Below are 8,955 nucleotides of genomic sequence, written 5' to 3' on the forward strand. Positions count from 1 at the left end.
CAGCCGACCCCTATATTATATTTATTAACCCCTAATCTGCCGCCCCCAACGTCCACCTACCTACAATTATTAACCCCTAATCTGCCGACCGGACCACACCGCTACTATAATAAATGTATTAACCCCTAAAGCTAAGTCTAACCCTAACACTAACACCCCCCTAAGTTAAATATAATTTAAATCTAATGAAATAAATTAACTCTTATTAAATAAATTATTCCTATTTAAAGCTAAATACTTACCTGTAAAATAAACCCTAATATAGCTACAATATAAATTATAATTATATTGTAGCTATTTTAGAATTAATATTTATTTTACAGGCAACTTTGTAATTATTTTAACCAGGTATAATAGCTATTAAATAGTTAATAACTATTTAATAGTTACCTAGTTAAAATAATTACAAAATTACCTGTAAAATAATTCCTAACCTAAGTTACAATTAAACCTAACACTATACTATCAATAAATTAATTAAATAAAATACCTACAATTATCTACAATTAAACCTAACACTACACTATCAATAAATAAATTAAATACAATTCCTACAAATAAATACAATTAAATAAACTAACTAAAGTACAACAAATAAAAAAGAACTAAGTTACAAAAAATAAAAAAATATTTACAAACATTAGAAAAATATTACAATAATTTTAAACTAATTACACCTACTCTAAGCCCCCTAATAAAATAACAAAGACCCCCACAATAAAAAAATGCCCTACCCTATTCTAAATTAAAAAAGTTCAAAGCTCTTTTACCTTACCAGCCCTGAAAAGGGCCATTTGCGGGGCATGCCCCAAATAATTCAGCTCTTTTGCCTGTAAAAAAAAACATACAATACCTCCCCCAACATTACAACCCACCACCCACATACCCCTAATCTAACCCAAACCCCCTTAAATAAACCTAACACTAAGCCCCTGAAGATCTTCCTACCTTATCTGCACCATGCCAGGTTCACCGATCCGTCCTTTGAAGTCTTGATCCAAGCCTCCGAAGTCTTGATCCAAGCCCAAGCGTGGGCCTAAGAGTGACGTCCATCCTCCGGCTGAAGTCTTGATCCAAGCGGGCAGAAGAGGACATCCGGACTGGCAAACATCTTCATCGAAGCCGCATCTTATATGTTCTTCAATCCGATGACGACCGGCTGATCTTCAAGACCTCCAGCGCGGATCCATCCATCTTCACCGACGACTTCCCGACGAATGACGGTTCCTTTAAGGGACATCATCCAAGATCATTTTCCTACCTTAATTCCGATTGGCTGATAGAATCCTATCAGCCAGTCGGAATTCGAGGGCCACCATCTTGGATGACGTCCCTTAAAGGAACCGTCATTCGTTGGGAAGTCGTCGGTGAAGATGGATGGATCCGCGCTGGAGGTCTTGAAGATCAGCCGGTCATCATCGGATTGAAGAACATATAAGATGTGGCTTGGATGAAGATGTTTGCCGGTCCGGATGTCCTCTTCTGCCCGCTTGGATCAAGTCTTCAGCCGGAGGATGGACGTCACTCTTAGGCCCCCGCTTGAGCTTGGATCAAGACTTCGGAGGCTTGGAGCAAGACTTCAGTGGACGGATCGGTGAACCTGGCATGGTGAAGATAAGGTAGGAAGATCTTCAGGGGCTTAGTGTTAGGTTTATTTAAGGGGGGTTTGGGTTAGATTAGGGGTATGTGGGTGGTGGGTTGTAATGTTGGGGGGGGGTATTGTATGTTTTTTTTTACAGGCAAAAGAGCTGAATTATTTGGGGCATGCCCCGCAAATGGCCCTTTTCAGGGCTGGTAAGGTAAAAGAGCTTTGAACTTTTTTAATTTAGAATAGGGTAGGGCATTTTTTTATTTTGGGGGTCTTTGTTATTTTATTAGGGGGCTTAGAGTAGATGTAATTAGTTTAAAATTGTTGTAATATTTTTCTAATGTTTGTAAATATTTTTTTATTTTTTGTACTTTAGTTAGTTTATTTAATTGTAGTTATTTGTAGGTATTGTATTTAATTAATTTATTGATAGTGTAGTGTTAGGTTTAATTGTAACTTAGTTTAGGATTTATTTTACAGGTAATTTTGTAATTATTTTAACTATTTTAGCTATTAAATAGTTAATAACTATTTAATAGCTATTGTACCTGGTTAAAATAAATACAAAGTTGCCTGTAAAATAAATATTAATCCTAAAATAGCTACAATATAATTATAATTTATATTGTAGCTATATTAGGATTTATTTTACAGGTAAGTATTTAACTTTAAATAGGAATAATTTATTTAATAAGAGTTAATTTATTTCGTTAGATTTAAATTATATTTAACTTAGGGGGGTGTTAGTGTTAGGGTTAGACTTAGCTTTAGGGGTTAATCCATTTATTAGAGTAGCGGCGAGATCCGGTCGGCAGATTAGGGGTTAATTATTGTAGGAAGCTGGCGGCGACGTTGTGGGCGGCAGATTAGGGGTTAATAAATATAATATAGGGGTCGGCGGTGTTAGGGGCAGCGGATTAGGGGTACATAGCTATAATGTAGGTTGCGGCGGTGTCCGGAGCGGCAGATTAGGGGTTAAAAGTGTAATGCAGGTGTCAGCGATAGCGGGGGCGGCATATTAGGGGTTAATAAGTGTAAGGTTAGGGGTGTTTAGACTCGGGGTACATGTTAGGGTGTTAGGTGCAGACTTGGGAAGTGTTTCCCCATAGAAACCAATGGGGCTGCGTTAGGAGCTGAACGCTGCTTTTTTGCAGGTGTTAGGTTTTTTTTCAGCTCAAACTGCCCCATTGTTTCCTATGGGGGATTCGTGCACGAGCACGTTTTTGAAGCTGGCCGCTTCCGTAAGCACCGCTGGTATTGAGAGTTGCAGTGGTGGTAAATTATGCTCTACGCTCCCTTTTTGGAGCCTAACGCAGCCCTTATGTGAACTCTAAATACCAGCGGTATTTAAAAGGTGCGGGAGAAAAAAAGCCAGCGTAGCTAACGCTCTAAATCTAGCCGTGTGGGTTTATTTTTATTTTACAGGCAAGTTTGTATTTATTTTAACTAGGTAGAATAGTTATTAAATAGTTATTAACTATTTAATAACTACCTAGCTAAAATAAAGACAAAAGTACCTGTAAAATAAAACCTAACATAAGTTACAATTACACCTAACACTACCACTATAATTAAATTAATTCCCTAAATTAAATAAAATTATCTAAAGTACAAAAAACCCCCCCACTAAATTACAGAAAATAATAAAAAAATTACAAGATTTTTAAACTAATTACACCTAATCTAATCCCCCTAACAAAATTAAAAAGCCCCCCCAAAATAAAAAAGCCCTACCCTACACTAAATTACAAATAGCCCTTAAAAGGGCCTTTTGCGGGGCTTTGCCCCAAAGTAATCAGCTCTTTTACCTGTAAAAAAAATTACAAATCCCCCCAACATTAAAACCCACCACCCACACAACCAACCCTACTCTAAAACCCACCCAATCCCCCCTTAACAAAAACCTAACACTAACTCCCTGAAGATCACCCTGCCGGGAGACGTCTTCATCTAACCGGGCAGAAGTGGTCCTCCAGACGGGCAGAAGTCTTCATCCAAGCCGGGCAGAAGTGGTCCTCCAGACGGGCAATAGTCTTCATCCAGACGGCATCTTCTCTCTTCATCCATCCTGTGCGGAGCGGGTCCATCTTCAAGACATCTGATGCGGAGCATCCTCTTCTTCCGACGGCTACAACTGAATGAAGGTTCCTTTAAATGACGTCATCCAAGATGGCGTCCCTTCAATTCCGATTGGCTGATAGAGATCTATCAGCCAATCGGGTAGAAAAAATCCTATTGGCTGATGCAATCAGCCAATAGGATTCAGCTCGCATTCTATTGGCTGATTGGAACAGCCAATAGAATGCCAGCTCAATCCTATTGGCTGATTGCATTAGCCAATAAGATTGAACTTCAATCCTATTGGTTGATTGCATCAACCAATAGGATTTTTTATACCTTTATTCCGATTGGTTGATAGAATTCTATCAGCCAATTGGAATTAAAAGGACTCCATGTTGGATGACGTCACTTGAAGGTACCTTCATTCAGTCATAGTTGTCGGAAGAAGAGGATGCTCCGCGTCGGATGTCTTGAAGTTGGACCCGCTCCTCGCCGGATGGATGAAGATAGAAGATGCCATCTGGATGAAGACTTCTGCCCATCTGAAACACCACTTCTGCCCGGCTTGGATGAAGACTTCAGCCTGTCTGGAGGACCACTTCTGCCCAGTTGGATGAAGACATCTCCTGGTAGGGTGATCTTCCGGGGGTTAGTTTTTTTTTTTTTTTTAAGGGGGGATTGGGTGGGTTTTAGAGTAAGGTTGGTTGTGTGGGTGGTGGGTTTTAATGTTGGGGGGGATTTGTAATTTTTTTTACAGGTAAAAGAGCTGATTACTTTGGGGCAATGCCCCGCAAAAGGCCCTTTTAAGGGCTATTTGTAGATTATTGTAGGGTAGGGCTTTTTTTATTTTTGGGGGCTTTTTTATTTTGTTAGGGAAATTAGATTAGGTAGTTTAAAAATCTTGTAATTTTTTTATTATTTTCTGTAATTTAATATTTGTTTGTTTTTTTGTACTTTAGATCATTTTATTTAATTTAGGGAATTAATTTAATTATAGTGGTAGTGTTAGGTGTAATTGTAACTTAGGTTAGGTTTTATTTTACAGGTACTTTTGTCTTTATTTTAGCTAGGTAGTTATTAAATAGTTAATAACTATTTAGTAACTATTCTACCTAGTTAAAATAAATACAAACTTAAAAATACGTAAACATAATACGTAAACGTAAAATAAAAATAAACCCTAAGATAGCTACAATGTACCTATTAGTTATATTGTAGCTATCTTAGGGTTTATTTTATAGGTAAGTATTTAGTTTTAAATAGGAATAATTTAGTTAATGATAGTTATTTTTATTTAGATTTATTTAAATTATATTTAAGTTAGGGGGTGTTAGGGTTAGACTTAGGTTTAGGGGTTAATACATTTAATATAGTGGCGGCGACGTTGGGGGTGGCAGATTAGGGTTAAGAAGTGTAGGTAGGTTGCAGCAACATTGGGGGCGGCAGATTAGGGGTTAATAAATATAATGTAGGTGTCGTTGATGTTCGGAGCGGCAGATTAGGGGTTAATAATATAATGTAGGTGGCGGCAATGTCGGGGGCGGCAGATTAGGGGTTAATAAGTGTAAGATTCGGGGTGTTTAGACTCCGGGTTCATGTTAGGGTGTTAGGTGTAGACATAAATGTATTTTCCCCATAGGAATCAATGGGGCTGCGTTTTGCAGGTGTTTTCAGCTGGCTCTCCCCATTGATTCCTATGGGGAAATCGTGCATGAGCACGTTCAGCCAGCTCACCGATAATGTAAGCAGAGCTGGTATTGAGGTGAGATGTGGAGCAAAATTTTGCTCTACGATCACTTTTTTGTGGTTAACGCCGGTTTTTGGAAAAACTCATAATACCAGCACTGTCTGTAAGTGAGTGGTGAGCATAGACTGCTCGTCAGCACCGCACAGCCTCTAACGCAAAACTCGTAATCTAGCCGGTTATTTGATGCATTTAAAGGAAAGATTATTCTGAGAATAACATGTAGATGCAATTTTTTAAAGTTTCATTAGTTGTTTAAATATTGACAAAATAAGTGTAAAAGTTTTAGGGCTAGATTACAAGTGGAGCCCTCATTTATTGCGTGCCCGCAAATGGACAAATTTGCCCGTTTGCTGGCGTGCGATAAATAACCAGTGGCTGGTTATTGCTACCATGAGCTTGCAGTAGCAATTAGCGCTTATAAAATTAACCAGATATAATCACATACATATATAGTTATATTTGCTGCCTTCGCTGATGACATCAGAACAGGACTTCATGGAAGCTTGCTCAAATGAGTGCAACGCTTCCTAGCAATGCGAATGTGATTGCGCTTCACTTGTAATACCAACACACATTAACGTGCGCAGGTATTACTCAGTGGACCGCTAATATTGATTGCGCGCAAGCAATATTTTGCGCTCCACTTGTTATCTGGCCCTTAGTGTCTATAAAACAATGGGAGCTGTCATGAGGTAACTTAGGTTACCTTCTCTGCTGTAGCCAATTATGGGCAGTTATAAATAGGTCACTAGAGTGTGCACTGTGCAGCTGATGGCTGTGTGGAATATAACTGTTCTGCACTTCCATTTCTAACCGAAACTGAAAAGTTCACAATTTGAGTATTGAATTTCAGAGAAAGGGTGCAAAATAAATAATGAAAGTATATTGCAGAGTTTATATATATATATATATATATATATATATATATATATATTTATATATATATATATATGTATATATATATATATATATATATATATTTATCATTTTATATTACTATCTCAAAGTGTTTAATGTCCCTTTAAGTACAGAACCATTTTTCACTAAAACAATTATGAAAAAGTGCTGCCCATACACAGTGAAAATGGCTGATTGCAAAGAACTAATCTCTTACGGCTAGATTTAGAGTTTTGTCGGTAACGACCCACGTATCTAACGCTGGCTTTTTTCTGGCTGCACCTTTAAAATAACTCTGGTATTGAGAGTCCACAGAATGGCTGCGTTAGGCTCCAAAAAAGGAGCGTATAGCATATTTAACGCAACTTCAACTCTCGATACCAGAGTTGCTTACGTACGCAGCCAGCCTCAAAAACGTGCTCGTGCACGATTCCCCCATAGGAAACAATGGGGCTGTTTGAGCTGAAAAAAAACCTAACACCTGCAAAAAAGCCGCGTTCAGCTCCTAACGCAGCCCCATTGTTTCCTATGGGGAAACACTTCCTACGTCTGCACCTAACACTCTAACATGTACCCCGAGTCTAAACACCCCTAACCTTACACTTATTAACCCCTATTCTGCTGCCCCCGCTATCGCTGACCCCTGTATATTATTTTTAACCCCTAATCTGCCGCTCCGTAAACCGCCGCTACTTACATTATCCCTATGTACCCCTAATCTGCAGCCCCTAACACCGCCGACCCCTATATTATATTTATTAAACCCTAATCTGCCCCCCTCAACGTCGCCTCCACCTGCCTACACTTATTAACCCCTAATCTGCCGAGCGGACCGCACCGCTATTATTATAAAGTTATTAACCCCTAATCCGCCTCACTAACCCTATAATAAATAGTATTAACCCCTAATCTCCCTCCCTAACATCGCCGACACCTAACTTCAATTATTAACCCCTTATCTGCCGACTGGAGCTCACCGCTATTCTAATAAATGTATTAACCCCTAAAGCTAAGTCTAACACCCCCCTAAATTAAATATAATTTTAATCTAACGAAATTAATTAACTCTTATTAAATAAATTATTCCTATTTAAAGCTAAATACTTACCTGTAAAATAAATCCTAATATAGCTACAATATAAATTATAATGATATTATAGCTATTTTAGGATTAATATTTATTTTAACCAGGTACAATAGCTATTAAATAGTTAAGAACTATTTAATAGCTAAAATAGTTAAAATAATTACATATTTACCTGTAAAATAAATCCTAACCTAAGTTACAATTAAACCTAACACTACACTATCAATAAATAAATTAAATAAAATACCTATAATTATCTACAATTAAACCTAACACTACACTATCAATAAATAAATTAAATACAATTCCTACAAATAAATACAATGAAATAAACTAACTAAAGTACAAAAAATAAAAAAGAACTAAGTTACAAAAAATAAAAAAATATTTACAAACATTAGAAATATATTACAACAATTTTAAACTAATTACACCTACTCTAAGCCCCCTAATAAAATAACAAAGCTGCCCAAAATAAAAAAATGCCCTACCTTATTCTAAATTACTAAAGTTCAAAGCTCTTTTACCTTACCAGCCCTGAACAGGGCCCTTTGCGGGGCATGCCCCAAGAAGTTCAGCTCTTTTGCCTGTAAAAAAAAACATACAATACCCCCCCCCCAAACATTACAACCCACCACCCACATACCCCTAATCTCACCCAAACCCCCCTTAAATAAACCTAACACTAAGCCCCTGAAGATCTCCCTACCTTGAGTCGTCTTCACCCAGCCGAGCCAAATTCTTCATCCAAGCGGAGCAAGAAGAGGTCCTCCATCCGGTAGAAGTCTTCATCCAAGCGGGGCAGAAGAGGTCTTCCATCCGATTGAAGTCTTCATCCAAGCGGCATCTTCTATCGTCATCCATCCGGAGCGGAGCGGCAGCATCCTGAAGACCTCCGACGAACATCCATCCTGGCCGACGACTGAACGATGAAGACTTCTACCGGATGGAGGACCTCTTCTTGCTCCGCTTGGAGGAAGAATTTGGCTCGGCTGGGTGAAGACGACTCAAGGTAGGGAGATCTTCAGGGGCTTAGTGTTAGGTTTATTTAAGGGGGGTTTGGGTTAGATTAGGGGTATGTGGGTGGTGGGTTGTAATGTTGGGGGAGGGTATTGTATGTTTTTTTTTACAGGCAAAAGAGCTGAATTCTTTGGGGCATGCCCCGCAAAGGGCCCTTTTAAGGGCTGGTAAGGTAAAAGAGCTATGAACTTTAGTAATTTAGAATAGGGTAGGGCATTTTTTTATTTTGGGGGGCTTTGTTATTTTATTAGGGGGCTTAGAGTAGGTGTAATTAGTTTAAAATTGTTGTAATATATTTCTAATGTTTGTAAATATTATTTTATTTTTTGTAACTTAGTTCTTTTTTATTTTTTGTACTTTAGTTAGTTTATTTCATTGTATTTATTTGTAGGAATTGTATTTAATTTATTTATTGATAGTGTAGTGTTAGGTTTAATTTTAACTTAGGTTAGGATTTATTTTACAGGTAAATTTGTAATTATTTTAACTATTTTAGCTATTAAATAGTTCTTAACTATTTAATAGCTATTGTACCTGGTTAAAATAAATACAAAG

The sequence above is a fragment of the Bombina bombina genome, chromosome 4, assembly GCF_027579735.1.
Source record: "Bombina bombina isolate aBomBom1 chromosome 4, aBomBom1.pri, whole genome shotgun sequence".
NCBI classification, from domain to species: Eukaryota; Metazoa; Chordata; class Amphibia; order Anura; family Bombinatoridae; genus Bombina; species Bombina bombina.